At 32.9% G+C, this 22,287-nt stretch overlaps 1 non-coding gene across 1 annotated transcript; it reads right to left on the bottom strand.

The window, feature by feature from the left end:
• Positions 1-19,998: 19,998 nt before the first annotated feature.
• LOC123937623 lies at positions 19,999-20,161 on the bottom strand. The gene has a single exon (XR_006817503.1). It is a non-coding gene; the product is annotated as a U1 spliceosomal RNA (small nuclear RNA).
• Positions 20,162-22,287: the final 2,126 nt, after the last annotated feature.

Genomic DNA, 22,287 nt, shown 5'->3' on the forward strand with positions numbered 1-22,287 from the left:
TTTCAAGATTTCTATATTTTTAGATAGAAGTAGGACACTCTGTTATTTCTATTTTAAATTAATTGAAACTTGAATAATGATTGAATATTTTCATTTTTAATGGTGAATGTCCTATGTAGCCTAGAAAGAATAGGCTTTCTATAATTGTTGAGTGCAGCATTCCTTAAATATCAGGTTAGTCAGTATAGTTGATAGTGTTCTTTTTTTTTTCTCCTTCTTCTTCTAGTTTAGAGTGAAGGAAAAAGTGCAAATAAAATATCCAATGATGTTTATTTTGTTGATCTTCTGGGGGAGGGGCCTGTTGTAGTGATTCTCAAGTGTCTTTGCCCGAGGCGGGATTGGGAGAGGGGGAGCGGGCTATGGACATTGGGGAGGGGAGGCGAACCATAAGAGACTATGGACTCTGAAAAAGAACCTGAGGGTTTTGAAGGGTCAGGGGTGGGAGGTTGGGGGAACAGGTGGTGGGTAATGGGGAGGGCACGTTTTGCATGGAGCACTGGGTGTTGTGCAAAAAGAATGAATACTGTTACGCTGAAAAAATAAATAAAATGGAAAAAAAAATATCCAATGATGTTTGTGGAATCTCTTTTACTCTTTAATTTTATTTTTTTTTTCTTGTAGTTTGATGCTCTGCTACTAGATACATAACAATGAAACTTGTTAAGTTTTCATGACGAGCTGACCTTTTATTTTTATAAAATGTCTCTCACCTCAAATAACTTTCCTGTTTAAAATATAGCTGTCCTATTTCTAACACAATCAGTGCAGCCATCACGAATGTACTATTTGCCTGGTAAAAACACACCATCCATGTATTTTCATCCTAGATATATTTTTATATATAAAACGAATCTCTAGGCAACAAATAGTTGGGTCTTGCTGTTTTATTAGCAAGAATTAAACTTTTACATTAATAATAATAAATATTTTAAATTATTTAAAATTTGCTTTTTTATTTGTTGGTTTTTTAAATATGCTTCTGTATGCTGCAATTTTTAAAATTTTGTGTAGTGACTATTGTATGCATTCTTAACTTTTTACAATATAATTAAAATTACTATTTTTACCACCTTATGCAAAAATAACAAATTTTCAATAAGAGGTCAATCCACTCAGTTCCTTCATGCAATGTCATCTGTATTATATCTTTATATGTTTTCATCTCCAAAATATAATACCATGATTGGATTTCTTGAATTTTTGAATTTATGCCTTTCACTAAATGTTAGAAATTTTTAGTTGTTATTTTTTCAAATAATTTCCTTCAATTCCTCTTTTCTTTCTTTCTGAGACTCCAGTTACACATTTGTAAAGCCTTTTTATATTTTTTCTGATACCTCCAAGTCTCTGTTTATGTTTTGTTTGTTTTTATTTCTATATCTTAGAATATTAGTTTGGATAATTTTTTAAGTGTATATTCAAACTTACTAGTTTATTCTTCCTTCATCTCCAATAGGTTATAAAGCCTAATCAATGTATTTTTTTTGTTACAAACATTTCATTTTTCAACTCAGTTATCAGCTTACAATTATAATTTTCCATTTGGTTTCCCTGGGTTTCTAGTCTTTTCATTTCTATGACTATATTTTCCTTTATATACTTCAGCAAGTTTTAATAGATGACTTATCGTTATTATTATTGCCTGTTAATTCCAAAATCTGAGTCATCATGAAGTTACTTTTTGTTTGTTTGTTTAAGTTTTGACACCCTTTTTTATTTTTTTAAAAACATTTATTGATACCATATTTTTTATTAATTTTCCAGGTTTTTAAAATTTCTTCTCAGTGTAACAGTATTCATTGTTTTTGCACCCCTTAAGACTGTCTGTCTTTGTTCAGTCCCTACCACTGTTAGATATTTTGTATATATTCTTTTAATGTTGTAGATCCTGTGTTCAGTCAGTGTTCATTCAGAGAAACAGAATCAGTAGGAGATATTCAGAGATTTAGTACAAAGTATTGGTTTATGTGTTTGTGGGAGCTGTCTAATCAAGTCAAAATTGGTTGAGTAGGCTTTTTAGAATGGAAGTTTATGAGGAGACAGGAACTCATAGGCATTAAGCAAAGTTGCAGTTCATAGGTACTATATATATATATATATATATATATATATATATTTTTTTTTTTTTTTAGGAAACCTCAATTTACTTTTAAACCTTTTCAAATGATTGCCTCAGGCTCACCCAGATTACCCAGATTATGATCCCCATTGATAATATATAGGAGTTTTTATTACATACATTCAAAACAAAACCTAGATTAAAGCAACACCTAGATTTGAGTTTGACTTTTTATTTAATAACTGGGGACCTTATGTTAACCAAATTGATGTATCAAAAAATCCATCATATTTTTCTTGTTTTTCTCCACAATTTTGGTTTTTACATTTGGTTCAGGGGAGGGTAGGTGTCAATATAATATAATAGAAGGAACTTAGTATTTTTTGAGACATAATTCTTTTTTAATTGCATTTTTCTGTCTTTGATATTTTAGCTTTTTTATTCTTATTTTATTTTCAGTAGAGTCTTGCATCTATTGTGCTCTTTCCAATTTCACTTCATTTTGTGACTATTTTATTTTTTTGTTTCCTGTTTGTTCTAACTTGTATTTTATCTACTTTATTTATTTTTATCTACTTATTTAAAATTTTTCTTACTTTTGTTTCATCTTTCCAAACTTTTATTATGTTTTATGATTTCTATTTTATGTTTTATTTATATATTTTATCTTTCTGAACTTTGATGTTATTGATTCATAATTCAATTTTATTCATTTCATTCTTTTTAACTCATTGGAAAACAACTGTATAAAATTTATATACCTCATTTGGTAACATTCTCTTATCAGGTGGCTTGTCTGCCTCTGTTTTTTCTCTTCATATTTACTTTTTTTTATGGTGGTATTTTAAAAATTGAAGCTCTACTGCACAGAATGGATTATCTGTAATCCCTGGTTTATGGCCCATTCTTTTACTTAGTTTTTGCATGTTTCAGCTCTACTTGGTTAATTAAATAATTATTTAAGTTTTAATAATGAAATAGACACTCAAAAACCGTATTCAAAACCAGAATTAGAATATTATTGGTAAATATACCTTAATACTTTCAACCCATCCTCTACTTCCCTCAAACTTTTAGACCAGCAGTTCGGATGCCACAGCCTAGAGGCTGGTGGCTCACTTTTATAAATAGTTTTGTTTGTGTATTGTCTGTTGCTTCATTCAGTTTGAGTAATTGTAATGGAGACCACTTTACCCATGAATTAAATTAGTTAAATCTGGCTTTTTTAGGAAAAGTCTGTTGACCACTGCATTGAATATGCATTTTATATGGCTTTATTGATATTTTTTTAATTATTTCTAATTACATATATGCATTTTAGTTCTTTTTCACTTCATAAAATGAATAATGTATATGTCTTCAGGTATTTTTTTTACTTATAATTGTATTACAAAGGTCCATCCTTATTAATATGAATCATTTTAATTCACTTATCATTACTGATGTATAATATTTTATTATATGAGTAGTTTACAATTTCTTCATTCACTTTCTCTTTAGAAGTAATCAGAGTTATTTCTGGCTTTTGGTGACAGAAAAGTTTTATAATTTAAGAGACTTGTCCAATGTAACATGACTATTAGCTGATTCAACTGGACTAGGTCTCAATGAGACTTTTCCCCCTTATTCATTAGAAATATACTATATTGTTTTCATTATTATGAAGATCTATGAAAACATCAAAGAAATAATTCACTACAGTTTCAATGCTAATGTATAATAATCTATAAACTCAAAAATATCAAAACAACTGATTTCTATCAATACCTTTACAAATATATACATTTTCTTGGAGAAATTTATAAAAAAAATATTTCTTCCTTTTCTTTTTATTTGATATTTCATTTATTTTAGAGAAAGAGAGAGAATGAGTGAGGAGGAGGTGAGGAAGAGGGACAAATAGACTCCTTGCTGAGCACAGAACCTGTCAGAGGGCTCCATCCCATAACCCTGAGATCACAAACTGAGCCAAAATCAAGAGTTGGACATTTAACTGACTGAGCCACCCAGGCATCCCTCTTTTTGTTCCAAATCTGATTTTAGTAAATTTTAGTTCATTTATTTCTCATATTTCAGTTCTGAAAAATAAATGCCAGTTTATCATAAATATTATCATATATATCAATATATATCAATATTATCATATTATATATGATATATTAAGTATATCATATATATTATCATATATATCAATATTATCATATATTATCATATATCATATATTATCATAAATATAACTCAAATACATATCTTTTTTTAAGATTTTATTTATTTATATGACAGAGAGAGAGAGATCACAAGTAGGCAGAGAGGCAGGCAGAGAGAGAGGAGGAAATTTTTATTTATTTATTTTTATTTTTTATTATTATTATTTATTTATTTATTTATTTTTCAATTTTATTTATTTTTTCAGCGTAACAGTATTCATTCTTTTTGCACAACACCCAGTGCTCCATGCAAAACGTGCCCTCCCCATTACCCACCACCTGTTCCCCCAACCTCCCACCCCTGACCCTTCAAAACCCTCAGGTTGTTTTTCAGAGTCCATAGTCTCTCATGGTTCGCCTCCCCTTCCAAATTTTTTTTTTAATAAACATATAATGTATTTTTATCCCCAGGGGTGCAGGTCTGTGAATCGCCAGGTTATTTTTATTTTTTTAAAAGATTTTATTTATTTATTTGACAGACAGAGATCACAAGCAGGCGAGAGAGGAGGAAGCAGGCTCTCCAATGAGCAGAGAGTCCCATGCGGGGCTAGATCCCAGGACCCTGGGATCATGACCTGGGCTGAAGGCAGAGGCCTAACCCACTGAGCCACCCAGATTCCCATCAAATACATATCTTAAAACTCTTATGATAAGTTTCTTTATCAATAGTTTTAATTTACTATAATCACAACTTCTTTTGCATTTACTTTGTAAAGTTTGTAGTACTTTAATTGAGGTTTACATATTTATTGAAGAAATTAATATTTCATCATTCCTCTGGGGATAGAAGGATTCAAAATATGACAATTGTTTGGGAAATATAAATTTTTAGGATGCAAATGAAATTGTTATAAGGCACAAATTTAGAAGTCTGTTTTGGTCCTACAGTTCAGAAATCTGTTTGGTACAATTTTCTCATGATTAGTCATTTACATAAACTATTGCAAAATACATAAAAATCATGTTTCTGTGCAAACAAGATATTCTGTTATAATATATCTAAATAAGTTATGGGCACATGCAATTTCCATTGTATGTTTTATATTAATATAAAAGTTAACTACTCATAAAACATAATAAAATATGATGTTTTTCTTACTGAGCTTCAGTGATGATAATTTGTATATTAATTTAATGGCCAGAAATAATTTAGTAAAGCTAGTTAAATCCTAGGAACATTATGGATTATGTTATTTTGTTGGATTTTCATGATAAAAATCCCAAGATTCATGAGAGCTATTTTTAAGCTTTGTAAAACAACTAATATTTTGAAGCAATAGATTTTTCTTTTTTTAATTAGTAAAAAGAAACTTCAAGAAAACTAAATCTCAAATTTTAATAATTGTATTAGATTTTCATCTTATGATTGATCATACCAATTACTTCTACCTATTATGGTTTGAATATGTGCCAGACTTGGTGAACCAGGCAATTCAGGTCTTAAATTCATTAATTGCATTGGCATGTGCTCAAGGAGCACACAAGTTATCAACATGATATTTATAGTATAGTACATTATAATTAAAATGATGCAAGTTAAATATTTAATCAACAGTTATTAAGTATTTTCTGATGATTATTGGCTCTCATTTTCTCAAGTATATCCATTCCAAATTTCTGGAAACTTTAAATGGTGATTTCCTAGTAACACTTCTAATGAATTTTTCATCTATTGCTTTATGAGATATTTTCAATATATATGTTTAAATTTATTTTCTTTCTCTAGAAATTTCCTGGGACACTCTCTCAGTGCCTTTCCCTCCCTCTATTAGATATATGGATCCCAGTAAGTCTCTCAGATCAGTCTACTTCAAAATATTTTCTGCATGTAACCTTTCATGTTTCATGTCAGTCCTTAAAATGACTGTCAAGATTGAGTCTTATAGAAAACAGTACAGGTATTTCTTAAAAAATTTAAAAAGTAGAACAACTACATGATCCAGAAATCCACTTCTAGGTATATACCTAAAGGAAATGAAAATAGGATCTCGAAGAGATAAATACATTCCCATGTTCATTGCAACTCTATTCACATTAGCCAATTTATCTGAACAATATATTTATATATGTATATATATATGATGTACATAATGAATGAAATTCATATATAAATGAAAGAAGAAAATTCTGCCATTTGTGGGAACATGATTGAAATTTGAGGGCATTATGCTAAGTGAAATAAGTTAAAGAAAGACAAAAATGGTATAATATCACTTATATGTCAAATATAAAAGAGCAGAGGATGGGTTGGTAGTAATAAGAGAGATGAGTTGAATGGTTGCTACCTTGGGCTGGGGTGGGGGAGGAGGAATAGTGAGATGTTATTCAAAGGATACAAACTTCCAGTTATAAGACAAATAAGTTTTGGGGATCCAATGCATAACATTGTGATTATAGTTACAATATTGTTTTATTTTGAAATTTGATAAAACAATAACTCTTAAATGTTCTTACCACAAAACAGAAACAAGAATTATGTGACATGATGAAGGTATTAGCTAACACTATGGTGGTAATCATCTTGCAATATATAACTATATCAAATTAGCATATTGTACTCTTAAATATACACAGTGTTTTATAACAATTTTAGCTCAATAAAGCTGGAAAAAATAAAAGAAAAATCTAGTTTTATGTTTTATACTTTTCCAACATGTCACTAAAAATTGCTACAGTTCTTTCTTCAGCTTCATCAGGTTAATTACATACTTAATTATGTATATTTTTTGTTTTTTTTTAGTTTGTTTTTCTTGTGTATATGCCAATTTTGAAAATGAATCTAGTTATTTCCTGATTTCCTAAACAAATCCAATTATTAGTGAAATATTTTGGGCACAAGACTTCAAATCTATTTCTTGTACTTTGGTCTCGGACTGCTCTACTGAGTTGTTTTTCTACTTCCACACTGCCTGTTTAATAAAACCCATTAACACATGCATTCCATGCTTTGAATTATCTTCTGAACGTTGCTTTCATTGTATCCCACAACATTTAATAAGCTACATTTCATTTTCATTGCAAATATTTAAAAATTTTTCTTAAGACTTCTTTGATTTGTGTATTTTTTTAAGATTTTATTTATTTATTTGACAGACAGAGATCACAAGTTGTCAGAGAAACAGGCAGAGAGAGAGGAGGAGGAAGCAGGCTCCTGCTGAGCAGAGAGCTAGATGCTGGGCTCGATCCCAGAACCCCGGGATCATTACCTGAGTTGAAGGCAGAGGCTTTAACCCTCTGAGCTACCCAGGCGCCCCAAGATTTGTGTATTTTTTATGTCCTGTTTAATTTCCAAGTATTTGAGAATTTTTCATCTATTATTCTATTACTGATTTCTAGTTTAATTCCTAGTAATTAATCCTAACTTATTGTTTTCTGATGACATATTTGTATAATTTTGATTCTTTTAATATTTAAGGTGTATTTCATGGTTCAGAATATGGTCTTCTTGGTGGATGTTCCATGTGATGTTTAGGAAAATATGTACTCTGCTGTTGTTGGATGAAATATTCCATAAATATCAGACCAAATTGATCTGAAGAAAATCATATTAACTATATACTTACTGATTTTCTCCCTGCTTCATTTATCAATTAATGAAAAGGGATTGCTGAAGCCTCAAAGTATAATAATGGATTTGTCTATGTCCTGTTATTCTATCAGTTTTGCCTCACATATTTTAATGCTTTGTTGATTAATAATTGTTATGTCTTTTTGGAGACATTGACTACCTTTTGATTATTCTAATACTCCTCTTCTTGATAGTTTTCCTGTTCTGAAGTCTGCTTTGCCTGAAATTAATACAGCTACTCTAGCATTCTTTTAAACAGTGCTAGCATGGCATGTATTTCTTCATTCCTTTACTCTTAACCCACCTGTGTCTTTATATTTAAAGCCTTTTCTTTTCTTAAAAAAATTTTATTTATTTATTTGAGAGAGAGAGCACAAGCAGGGGAGTAGCAGGCAGAGGGAGAGACAGAAGCAGGCTCCCCACTGAGCAGGGAGCCCAACACAGGGCTTGATCCCAGGACCCAGGGATCATGACCTGAGCCAAAGGCAGATGCTTAACTGACTGAGCCATCCAAGTGCCCCTTAAAGCCTATTCTTATAGAAAACATATATTCAGATTTTTAATCTACTTTTTCAGCCTCTTCTACATATAAGTTGATTATTGTTATTGTTGACTTAACATTCACAGTATAATTTTTTTTATTCATTACATTTGTTTTTTTATTCCTCCATCTCTTCTTTCTGTCTTTTCTGATTTTAATTGTGTATTTTATGTTCCATTTTATTTTTTCTTTTTGAGTGTCAATAACTTTTAAAAAAAAATAGTAGTTGGCCTAGAGTTAATAATACACATAATTAATCTCATTCTACTATGAAGTGTAGTTAGGTACCTTATAAGATACCTTATAAGATAGTATTCCCAATTTCTCAGATACATTTTTCAGATAAATCAATTAAATAAGATTTTAATGTGGGATTTTACATTAATGTGGTTAGGAGTTGAGTTGGGTTTAATATTTGCTATAGCTCTAGGTGTCAGAGCCTTCAAATTTCTCTGTTTTGTCTCCTCTTCTATAATGAGTTTCCCTAAAACACCGTTAAAAATACAGTCTTCATTTCACAACCCTTCATCTGTAATTCATTTTTATCATATTAATGATCTGTGAAGGCAGTGATAAGGTTTGGGGTAGGGAAAGCACTTTATAATACTATAATAAATCTTAGCCTTTTATAGGCCTGTGATCTTGGGCAGTTATCTTCACAAGTATTTTTCAGTTTTTTTCCTCTCTCACAGATGAAAAGGAAAGATGTAGTGGTTTTAATTGGATAAGGTTCTTATAACATCTTTGTCCTTGTTGAGTAGGCCTATGTTCTGGAGACTCTGGGTGTGTTTTACAATAGGTGCTTTTCCTGAGGGTTTTCTTGGCTTTTAACCTTGAGGAACTGGTAGGATCATGGAGGTAAAAGCCCATGTGTGTGTATGTATCCTCTGGGACAGAGGATCCCAGAAAATTATCATTTTTATAATAGTCTACATTCTGCCTCCAGCAATTAGTCACATTTATCCTTTAAGTATTGTTTCTGGTTTATGATTCTACAGGCTTCTACTCCAGGTAAGGTCATCTCAGATATGACTCGCTATATTCATCTGCATCTCAGATTTTGGACATGTTGGTTTGCCTTATGACTTAAATTCTCTGATAATTCAAGAAGAGTCATTGAATTTCACTTTGTTCAGCCTTCTTTTCCTATTGTAAGAACAAAAACAACAACTTCTAAGCTCTTTATGTCCAAGATTAAACTGGAAATTATAAAATCCATTTTTTTAAACTCTGATCAACTCATGACCTGGCTGCGTTTGTAACTCTACTCTTGGTCCCCAACTTTCAAAATTATGATTATATAGTATTTTATTAACAGAGCAGATCTACCTTGAGAACTTATGTTTATACCTGACTAATACTCATAGGTAGTCATGTGAATGCCCGTATTAAGCTAATACAGATTTTCTTATTCTTAAATCAGTAGCTCAAGACACAATGAAAAAAGAAGTGAATTTCATAATTAGTGCAGCTTCCCTAAAGCCTGTACTTATACTTATCAATTTAGAGAGTCTCACAATCCATTCAAAGTGTCCATGCAGAAAAGAAAGCTTGAGAATTTATAATGCAAATTCCTCTGCCTTGACGAAAAAATGAATCTCCTTATTTTACCTCTTAGATTCAAAGCTTTTTGTTTATTCTCTGCTGATTCCATCACCATATGTTGTAATTATATTTTGACTTGCATTTATTGCAATACTTCTCCTGTCTGTTGACTGTTTATAATTAACAGAAACTGAATAATTTGTTCATTGTTCTCATTTCAATGCACTAATATATCAGAAACATAAGTATGTCAAGTATTCATATCCCTAAAAGTAATGCACTTACAGACAGCATGCTTTTTATGGTTTAATAGTGTTTTGATTTAGAGAGTTTTAAATGTATCATATATGAAGTAACAAATTGAGAAGTCTCCATATACATCAAAAAGTTTCTGAGTTAATTCAGCATTAAATGATAGTGATAAAAAAAAAATGATAGTGATAGACTAGCTAAAGAAAATGATTTCCTGCTCATTAAACATAAATAAATATGGATATGCATTTTAGGGGTTTTAAAAAATTAGAACCACTTAATAAAAATAAAATGTATTATCTCTGATATAGAATTTTTAAAATATAGATTAATTCTATATATAAACCTCCATTATCTAAAGAAATAAATTCTTTTTCTCAATATTGTATAATACATCTTTGGCATGAGATGATACTAGAGAATACTTTCTACAAATGAAATACCCTAGTTTCAGAATTACAATAGCATATTAATAAAAATAAAAGAAGTCCAAGGAGCTTCTTGATGTAAAATTTCAAATGTTTAGAAAGTTTTTAAGTTAATACATCCTTTTGAACATACATATTTGGGGTTTTTTAGTATATTTTAAAAATTAATTTCAAGCTAATAATAAAGTAAATTCTTATGTAAAAGAAATCTATCAAACAGATTTTTAATTAATTATATCTTATTTACATTGAAATTATTATATTTTTGCATATTAACTACATATGCATGTAGCTTTAAAGCTTTCTTATTCCTTCTGCTAATAACAGTAACAATGAGAAGAAAAACTGATATGCTAGGAGATTTGTATCTATTAAATCATTGACTCTGTAGTTTTAGCAAGTTGTCTTTATTAACCCCATTTTACAGAGGAGAAAATTATGACTTAGTGCAGTTAAATAATTTGGCCAAATTCTCATGTCTAGTAAATGCCAGAATTATGTTTCATTAAGATCTCTATAATATACTGGAGATAAAGCACTATTACATATTTTTTTTCTAATTCTAATGAAATTGCCACATTTTTATCTTAAGGGCCAATACTTACGTTAACATAAATCAGTGAGAGCTTTTCTGTTTCTAAATACAGAATATATTAAATACAGAATTTATCTCCAGCAGTAGAAAATAAAATAATCAGATAATATTCTTTTCTTAAAATATTAGATTAAAAGAATTCTCACATTAGACTTTCTTCTTCCTGTCTTTCTTTCTTTTTTCATTCCTTTTACATTCTTTTTTGGGGAGGGGATTTTACCACAATATGATAAAAAACCTGAACTTTTGAATCAGGGTAATAGTCCAATTTTATATTCTATGTCTGTTTCTCTACAGCTAGATAATTTGGATGTTATGCTTATTTCCCCAATGGCTTAACCACCATTCCATTCCATGAACTAAGGCTATCATCAGCATTAGGCTGTTGACCTGAGGGTTAAATGAGGTAATGAAATAGGGGTAGGCATTTAGTGAATGTTTATTCTGTTTCTTTCATAAAGTCGGGCAATATAAAGTGCATATTTTTTTCTTTATTTTGCATCTATTTTAATGAAAATAGTTTGATGGAATATCAAGTATATGTAGATGATTTTGCTATTTTTTTCTATTTAAAAGAAAAATTGGGGGTACCTGGGTGGTTCAGTTGGTTAAGTGTCCCTCTTTGGTTCAGGTCATGATCCCAGGGTCTTGGGATTGAGCTCCTTATTGGGCTCCCTACTCAGTGGAAGACTACTTCTCCCTCTACCCCTCTGCCATTTTGCCCCTTATCTCCTGCTCATGCTTACCCTATCTCTCGTTATCTTTCTCAAATAAATAAATAAAATCTTAAAAAAAAGAAAATTTGTATTGAGAATAGATAACAGATTAATTTTACTATAACAATTTAATATTTATTTTTGTGAAAAAAATCATTTCATAATGATTAGGTTTAGTATGTGTTACAAAATACACAGTGAAAAAAGGTCATTCTATAGATAATGGTATAGATAATATTTCAATTTGTTTCTATTTAAATAATATACAAAATTTGGGGGTGTGTATATGTGTGTGTGTGAGCTGTCAGAATAACTTATCAAATGAAATTTTGAACGACTTCTTATGTCACATGTCACATAGAATAATGAGTAACAATGGCAACTAAGGTTCAGATAATACAGTATAATTGAATACAGTTGAGCTCCAAAGACATGAACCAGGGGAATATATTCTTGCAATCACCATTCAAGCAAGATAGAATAAGCTCTGGGGTACCTGGGTGGCTCTTTTGGTTAAGTGACCCACTCTTGGATTCAGCTCAAGAATGGTGTCAGGAGTCCTGGGATCAAGCCCCACATCATTCAGGGTCTATAATCAACAGGGAGTCTGCTTGAAGATTCTCTCTTCCCCTCCCTCCTTTCTCAAATAAATAAATAAGTCTTAAAAAAAAAAAGATATAATAAGCTCTGTTTGTATAAGCCAAGTAATTTTGAGAACAGAAAAAGTGAAACAATCATAAATTATATAGCCCAAAATATTTCATTATCCTATGGAATGGGGTACATAATTAATGCAAAACCCAGAGCTCTGCCTTCTTAGTTCTTCCCTATTATTACTATGACTAAGACATGATGAACAGAAAATTTGCTGTAGAAATATTGGATTATTCAAATTACTTCCTAAACATGGTGCAGGTAAATGTCTTGATAGTTTTGAGTGAACAGGTTGTGAAATTAGTTATTATTATTGGACTATTATGGCTTATTTTCTACTTAATTTTCCATTTTTGATTGGCCTATTTACCATATATATATGTGTGTATATATATATAAAATATAAACTGCTTACATAATATGATCTGTAAGTATATTTGAGAAACAATTTATTGCTCACATTGTATTTCTGTTCTTTAAAAAAAAAACAAAACCTTGTTTTAGAATAAACTTTTTTAAATATTCTATTCATTGGGGCACCTCGGTGGCTCAGTGGGTTAAGCCTCTGCCTTTGGCTCAGGTCATGATCCCTGGGTCCTGGGATCAAGCACCACATTAGGTTCTCTGCTCAGCAGGAAAATTGTTCCCTCTCTCTCTCTGCCTGCCTCTCTGCCTACTTGTGATCTTTGTCAAATAAATAAATAAAATATTTTATTTTTTTTTAAAGATTCTATTCATCTATTTGATGGAGACACAACAAGAGATGGAACACAAGCACGGGTAGTGGGAGAGGGAATACCAGGCTTCCCACTGAGCAGGGAGCCAGATGGGGGACTCAATCCCAGGACCCCAGGATCATAACCTGAGCCAAAGGCAGATGCTTAACAACTTAGCCACCCAGGTGCCCCTAAACATTTTTTAAGGAAATATCAACAAATGTGGTCCATTTATGGTTGAATTCCTTTAATATAATGTCTCTGTCTTTTTTATTCTCTATGTCTATTTCTATCTCTTCTAATATCAGTCCCATTCTTCGAAGTCAGCATCTATTTATAAAATAATATTTCTTAAATCCTAAAACCAACTTTAAAGATCTACACATCCTTTTTTAAAAAAAATTATTTATTTATTTAGTGTTCCAAGATTCATTGTTTATGCACTATACCAGTGCTCTATGCAATATGTGTCCTCCTTAATACCCACTGCCAGACTCGCCACCTCCACCCCCCTCTCTTCCAAAACCCTCAGTTTTTTTCTCAGAGTCCACAGTCTCTCATTGTTCATCTCTGCCTCTGATTTCCCCCAACTCACTTCTCCTCTCCTTCTCCCAATGTCTGCTGTGTTATTCCTTATGCTTCGCATGTAAGTGAAACCATATGATAATTGACTTTCTCTGCTTGACTTACTTCACTCAGCATAATCTTCTCCAGTCCTGTCCATGTTGATACAAAAGTTGGGTATTCATCCTTTCTGATGGAGGCATAATACTCCATTGTATGTATGGACCATATCTTCTTTATCCATTCGTCTGTTGAAGGGCATCTTGGCTCTTCCCAAACTTTGACGATTGTGGCCATTGCTGTTATGAACATTGAGGTACAGGTGGCCCTTCTTTTCACTACATCTGTGTCTTTGGGGTAAATACTCAGTAGTGCAATTGCAGGGTCATAGGGTAGCTCTATTTTTAATTTTTTGAAGTATCTCCACACTGTTTTCCAAAGTGCTTGCACCAACTTGCATTCCCACCAACAGTATAAGACGGTTCACCGTTCTTGATATCCTCTCCAACACTCGTTGTTTTCCGTCCTGTTAATTTTGGTCATTCTAACTGGTGTAAGTTGGTATCTCCATGTGGTTTTGATTTGAATCTCCCTGATGGCTAATGATGATGAACTTTTTTTCATGTGTCTGTTAGCCATTTGTAGGTCTTCTTTGGAGAAGTGACTGTTCATGTCTTCTGCCCATTTTATTTTGATGTGATTATCTCTTTTGTGTGTGTTGAGTTTGTGGAGTTCTTTATAGATCTTGAATATTAGCCCTTTGTCTGTAGTGTCATTTGTGAATATTTTCTCCCATTCTGTGGGTTGCCTCTTTGTTTTGTTGACTGTTCCCTTTGCTGTGCAGGTTTTGATCTTGATGAAGTCCCAAAATTTCATTTTCACTTTCATTTTCTTTGCCTTTGGAGACATGTCTTGCAGGAAGTTGCTGTGGCCAATGTTGAAGCGTTTATTGCCTATGTTCTCCTCTAGGATTTTGATAGACTCCTGGCTCACACTGAGATCTTTTATCCATTTTGAGTTTATCTTTTGTGTGTAATATAAGAGAATGGTCAAGTTTCATTCTTCTACACATAGCTGTCCAATTTTCCCAGCACCATTTATTGATTTTTCACTGGATATTTTTTCTTCCTTTGTCAATCTGTACTCAAGAACTACAGAACACTTATGAAAGAAATTGAAGAAGACACAAAAAGATGGAAAAGCATTCCATGCTCATGGATCTGAAGAATAAACATTGTTAAAATGTCTGTACTGCCCAGAGCAATCTATATTTTCAAAGTCAGCCCAATCAAAATTCCACCAGCATTTTCAAAGTGTTGGAACAAACAATCCTAAAATTTGTATGGAGCCAGAAAAGACCCAGAATTGCTAATGGAATTTTGAAAAAGAAAAACAAAACTGGGGGCATCACATTGCCTGATTTCAAGCTTTACTACAAAACTGTGATCACCAAGAAAGCATGGTACTGCACAAAAAGAGACAAATAGACCAGTGGAACAGAGTAGAGAGTCCAGATATGCAACTGCCACTCTATGGTCAAATAATCTTCTCCACTTTGTTCTAATGGAAACTGACATCAACAAAATAATCACCATAGTTTTACATTTCTATAAAAGACACTGTGTAAAATTACATTAAATTCTTTGAATTTCATCCAAAATAAATCATCAACAGTGTTTTATTTTCCCTGTTTTAATTATTGCCATTTCTCTTAAGTCCTAATATTCTGCCTATGTTCAGATATAAGAGTAATGTAACATATTGTTTTAGTAATCATTTTCCTAAGTAGCTATTTTATCAGCTTTTCAGACCTTATCCTTGAGTTTCTTTTTTTTAATCCTTGAGTTTATTATTTAATGTATATTCTGATGCCAGTCACCTCTGTATACTAGTGCTATGTCTGTGAAAAAAACATGGATGTGAGAGTAGATATTTTTATTTTACAGAAATTTATTATGTTCCAACATAGTATCAGATGACTATTTTTGAAATGGTTTGTATAGCTTAACCAGTCTTTAAAGAGAATGGAGCAAAGAGACTATTAAATATCTTGGATATATTCAATAAATAACTATTTCATAGCAGCCATTGGGTCCGTAAAACACCTTCAAACATATAACTTTGTCAATGCTAAAGAATGCTTAGATTATGAGTTAGTTTTCACCATGGAAACACAAAGTTTAGATAGTACTATAAATTAAAGTTTTATCAATGAGTCTTCTTTCATTGTTGAGCAAACACAGTATGTTATGGGACATTGACCACCAAGTTAAAGAGGCAAATAAAGATCCCAAATCATCCCTGGATATTGGGAAACATTAGTATAACCTCATTCAACAAAGAAATATTGAAAGATCAGTTAAAGCAAATGTACATATGTATTATTTTTTTCTTATCACAAGTTTTGTGAATTTTTTCTCTTCTTTTCTTACAGCCTAGGAAAAGTAACTGATGAATGGCCTTTGATAATACCTAGGTAGTGTTCAATTCTTCATTTTAGAAACTCCAAGGAAGTAAATTACTTTCAAGCACATAGAGTTAGTTTACGGCCAGTCGGGATTAAAAATCCCATTTTAAATTCATAGAGGAAAGATTTCTTACTATTCTGCATTGTATAGAAGAAAAGATCAAAAAGGAGCTCAACATTATCAGTAATGATCTTTATAAGGAAACCCTAATGTGCCAGATGATTTAGATATACAGATTACAATAAGCTAATAAAAGATACTGTCAAATGTATCCTTTGAGAGGAGGGCAGTGAATATATTCAACTCATCTGCAAACAATGAGGATCACTGAGATTAAGAATTGTAGCAGAGTAATATGAATGCTTGCCCTCAAAAATAGGCTGATTCAACTAATGAATAACTGAACTCTACCTCTGAAATTAATGATATACTATATGTTAATTAATTGAATTTAAATTATTTTTAAAAGAAATAGGCTTGTTTTCTCCAAATATAGGCATTGGCTAAAATTTAGCTTACAGTTCAGAGCTGATAACAATGTCAAACCTTGAAAACATACTTTAGACAATGAACTGGATCCTTTATGCTCATCTGATAATTCTTTACATGTAACTTGAGAAATATTAAACTAGTGTCATTAAGTGATAAATGAATATTTGATTAACTTAACTTGAGGTCTAAAAGGAACATATTTGGACTCATAACAAAAGATGGTGATATTTTACTGAAATTTTACTTTTATTATAAACATACATTTGGGGCCTCCTAGGTGGCTCAGTGGGTTAAAGCCTCTGCCTTCGGCTCAGTCATGATCCCAGGGTCCTGGGATCTAGCCCAGCGTCAGGCTCTCTGCTCAGTGGGGAGACTGCTTCCCCTTCTCTCTGCCTGCCTCTATGCCTACTTGTGATCTCTCTCTCCGTCAAATAAGTAAATAAAATATTAAAAAAAACAAAAACAAAACAAAAACATATACATATGATGGCAGGTTTGGAGTAAGAAGATGACAAAAATCTAAGCTTAAAGTAATGATGTATATGAAAAGAGCATTTGGTAAAGTATCAGAAAACTGAATTTTGTCATTAATTAATTAGCTCCTTATTTGTTTAGTTTCTTTAACTATGAACAATTTTTATCACCATCTCTCAGTGCTCTTCCATCAAGAAACTCTATGATTCGTGAAATTTTTTATAGTAATGTAATAGTCACATCATAACAAATACCATGAGTATAAGAAGATTTGATAGAGATAAATAAAAACTAAGAATGCCACTAATAATCTGTATCAATATCTAATAGTTACTGGGTAAAACATATTGATCAAATATAAAAAGAAAATGTCACAGTTAAAGGAAAATATCATGTGTAAATACATGTAATGATTTTAGATCCTATGTCTTGTTGCATTCAAGTAATGCCCTCAGATAACTTTCTCGAAATAAAATAGAAGCTAAAAAACTGTAATAGGAATGTATCCAGTTTATAATGTTGAAAGAAATAGAGCTATAAGATTTAGAGATATAACGGCAAAAGATAATGAATTCTCCATCAAAATGACAATAGACATTTCCTCACCTCCTTTTTTTTTTTTTTTAAGTGCAAAAATATATAAGGAATAGGGAATTGTTTATGGTAGAAAGAGCTCAGAAAAATTCCTAGTATTTGCATGGGTTTCTTGAGAAGGAAATATTAGCAAGAGGCACCCTTTGGCTCAGTTTTTGTTTTTACCTCTGTAGCTGACATCAGAGATAGAGTCATCCATTCCGATGTCCTTCTAGTTGCTTTCTTTTACTGTAAAAATCTGAGCAATTATAGATAGAATAATAGAAGTTACTGGTTTTTCTTCCCTGAGAAGGTTGCTGAATGGACAGTTTTATTATCTGGAAGTTGCTGCTGGTTCTTTGCAAACTTGCTTTACAGATGGATAGACTTGGCACAGGGATGTTATGGATATTGATCCTGGTAATTTTAAACTCTAGGGTATGGCAGAGATTCACAGTGTCTGTACCAACTGGTAAGAGCAGAACAGACTTTCATGTATTTCATGTATTATCATAATACATAATAATGTATTAATAATACATTATTGCCCTGTTCTTCAGTGAATAGACATCATAAAGCAAAAAAAAAAAAAAAAAAAAAAGGGTGTGTGTGTATCTGTGTGTGCGTGTGTGTGTGTGTGTGTGTTTATCTTCTGGAGCACAGATACAGAGTAAGGGACTCTTATAAAGAAAGTAGAGGAAAATAATGCCAAAATAAACTAAAACTGTTTAGCTAAAAAAGCAAGGTCTGATTAAGTACCATTGGTAAGATTGAAATACAGGGTTAAAGTACAAGATTAGTATCAGCAAAACCTCACATCTGTTTAATTCAACTTATAAAAATGTTTTTGAATGCTTATAGTTCCAATTTTAATATAATTTACATGATTCTGTATTTATTATTTATTAATACAAAAATAGTGACATAAGCCTACATCATTTATCATCTCTAATTTCTTACCAATTTTATGATATTGAAAGACATTGGCCCTAGGGGGAAAAACATGCCATTTGGAAACTTTATCACAAAGAAAATGCAAATGTATGAATTTATCCCCAGACATTTTATTTTTGCTGTGTTTTGTTCATATAATTTCTTATAAAATACAAAATCAGGAAATTTACAAAATGTAATTGTATGAATTCTTAACTTCAGATATAGAGAAAACATATGGATTAATGTTCTGAAGGACATGGAAAAAAAATAGGAGAGGTGAATAAAAATTTGGCAGATGGAGTCATAGTAAGTCACTAGAGGTTAGAAACCATGAAAAGGTAGAAGCTATTGGTACAATGCTATGAATTTCTCCAGAAGTCTTTAGCAGTCCAGAAGTAAAAGGAGAAAGCAGATGGTGGCATTTAAATAGGTTCAGAATCAAGGTAGGAAAGACAAAAAGACAAAAAGAATAAAAAAGATGGACACTTACTCTAGCAAGACTAAAACAAAGATTTTCTCCAACCACATTCCTTCCAAGGAGCAAGATTTACTACAAAAGTCTACTTCTGCCCTGATATTTGGCAAACCCAAATACAATGCCAGTTTCAATGAACAAAACTTGGCCAGAGAGAACTTTAAAAGTCATCAATTTGCTGTTTGAATTTTTGTGAATGTGAGACCAGTTCTGTGATAACCTTGCAGATTTTGGTAACCTTTTGGATTTTCTTTTTCTTAAAGAAAGAAGACATGAAAGACTTAACCAATAAACTACTTCAACTTTCACTTTCTTGAAAGCACCACATCCATTCCAGAAAAGGACAGCCCAGACTGCAGGTGCGGCAGCAATTTCATTTCCCTGGGGGATATGTGCGAGGGGCCTAGGGCAGATACCAAGCTGAATTAGAACTGCAGAGAATGAAGAGTGATGCTGGGTTTTAGTTAAATATGACACATTTTGTGATTTTTGGCTTTGGTTCCTTTAGGTTTCAAATGAAACATTTAAAACTTCTTTAATAAAAAAATGAATAGAAAGTTCATATTCTAATTTAAATATATTACAAAAATGTAATATATATATATGTTTGTGTGTGTGTGAAAATATATATATATATACTCTTTAAGGGTTTTTTTAAACCCTTATGAATCTAAATTGACCCTCTTTATTGAGAATGCTGATTTTTGCTCATGTGCCTTTTTTTTTTTTTAATTTCAGGGGAAAGTGCAAACCTACTCCCCCACTACCACAAATTATGCAGTTGAGTTTCCCACATTTGGAGAAATCGCAGGGGTCAACACATCTAGAGTGCAATGGATAAGCCTCACCTGGGGAAACCACTTTTGTAATCATGGTATCTACCCTGCCAGGTAAGTATTGCTTATGTGCTTTTTAATGTCACAGCAGGAACAGTTTTACTTGAGGAGTTTATGTATGGATTCTGTTCAGCCCTAGAGGAACTTGCCTCTGAAGAGTGCTTCGCATTTGCTTTTCTGAGTATACTAGGAGTATCACTATTCAGGGGCTCATTTTTATGATAGCATCTCAACTTGGGCATTCTGTACCCTTGAGGAGGGCATAAATTCCAACTCCGAAACCATGTGTAATATAGCTCATGGTTACCAATTATCTAAGGAGATTTTTTTTTTTCAACTTAGAAACCAAGTGGTGATTGAAAAGACTTTGCCATCTTCTTTGCTTATATATAAGTTCTTTGTTTTGCCTTGTTCACCCTTTTACTAATTATGGAGTCAGTCAAGGCTTCCTGCTGTATATGAGGGTCTAACTTCAACTCCTATCTCGCATGGGCTCAGGTCTCATGTTCTTCCCCGATGTAGGTGGTATCTCACAGACGTTTGGTTTCTAGTGTAGTCCTCTGTCCCATGCCAGATGAGCCAGCAAATCCCCTCAACTATGTACTAACTGATCTGGTTTTTGTTATTCTGTGTTCCTGTGACCAAGGGTTTAAACTAATTTCATTTATTTGAAGCTATGATCTTAAGAAAATGTTAGAATTGTATGCGTCATTTCTAGATATTTGCAATAGAAAGAACTTCTGACTGTATATTAACAGGTTGCTGGAATAAAAGATTTTATTGGGATATTACTCAATATTTAAACTTCTTTTTACTTGTTTTCTCCTACGTTAATTATAGTTGACCTTTGAACAGCATTGGGGATGTTGGGAATGCCATCCCGTGCAGTGAAAAATCCACATATAACTTCTGACTCCCCCCAGACTTAAGCACTAATAGCGTATTATTGACCAGAAGCCTTACTGATAACATAAAATTAGTTAACACATATTTTTTATACTTTACATATATTATATATTTATTATAAATGTATGATATATTTACATTATATATTATGCATTCTTACAATAAAGTAAGCTAGTGAAAAGAACATGTTTATTAAGAAAAGCACAGGGAAGAGAAGATATATTTACAGTACTGTATTGCGAATATAGAGCTCTGTGGCAAGCGAGGGGCCAAGCAGGCACAAAGCCACGCTAGCAGAGGAGACCCAGGACCTCCAGCAACAGCCATGCAGGGCCCTACATGGGCCAGCACCAGGCTAGGTAGGAGGCTGGATGGGAGTCAGGTGCCCAGCAAAGTGAAAGCTGAGGGAGTCCTCACTGCAGTCGGGAGTTGGGACCCAGATCCGGACAGCAGCTGGTGGAGTTGGCACGGTTTCTTCTGCTGCCACGCTGATGCTGACCAAGTGAACCCCGCTTCCCCTGTGGCCAAGCTGGATGTGGGTGACCAGCAGGAACACTGGGAGACATTGCAGAAGGGGCACAGGCTCACCTTTGACAGTAGGCCAAGCTGCTGTTTGACGATCGGCTTGGAATTCCCGGCCAAGGCTGCCGCGGTGGGGCAGTGTGGTTTGAAGTTTGAGTCTCAGAAGACTTGCACATCTTAGTCACAGCTGCAGCGTTTGGTAGAGGCAGAGACACTTCATTGTCCCTTCTTCTCACTTCAAGCTCCTGGGTGGTGCCAGAGCCTCACGGCACACTGAGTCAACATGCACAAAGTCAGCAAGCTTCTGTAAAACTGGTGGCTTTCAGAGCTTTTACACTCTTTGCTCGAACCCTGAGCACTTTGAATTGTCCCTCACCACCTGGATGAGGGCACCACCTGGAGTGTGGTCATTGCGGAATTCGGGGCAGAGACTGGGGGAAGGCCCTGGAGGAGCACGAGGCTGTCGAGAATGTGTCTTCAGATTGTGTTCTGGTTTTCCCCTTCCTAAAAAGGAGAAATCATTGGGGTCAGCAGCTTTGTTATCCCCGCTGCACCTCAGTGGTGCTCATGAATGTGGCTGATCCACGCTGCCGCTTCCGCTAGCCAGCGACCATCTCAGCTCTGCAGCTTGCGCCCGCCACCAGGGATTTTTTTGGCACTACTTTGTCCTTCCTCAGTCCAGATTTTGATGTAGGTTAGTTGACCTCCTTCTTTCTCTTCCCAACTTGTATATGGATCTTTTAGAAAAGTACATATTTTT

This window comes from Meles meles, chromosome 2 (assembly GCF_922984935.1).
Source record: "Meles meles chromosome 2, mMelMel3.1 paternal haplotype, whole genome shotgun sequence".
In the NCBI taxonomy this organism is placed as follows: domain Eukaryota; kingdom Metazoa; phylum Chordata; class Mammalia; order Carnivora; family Mustelidae; genus Meles; species Meles meles.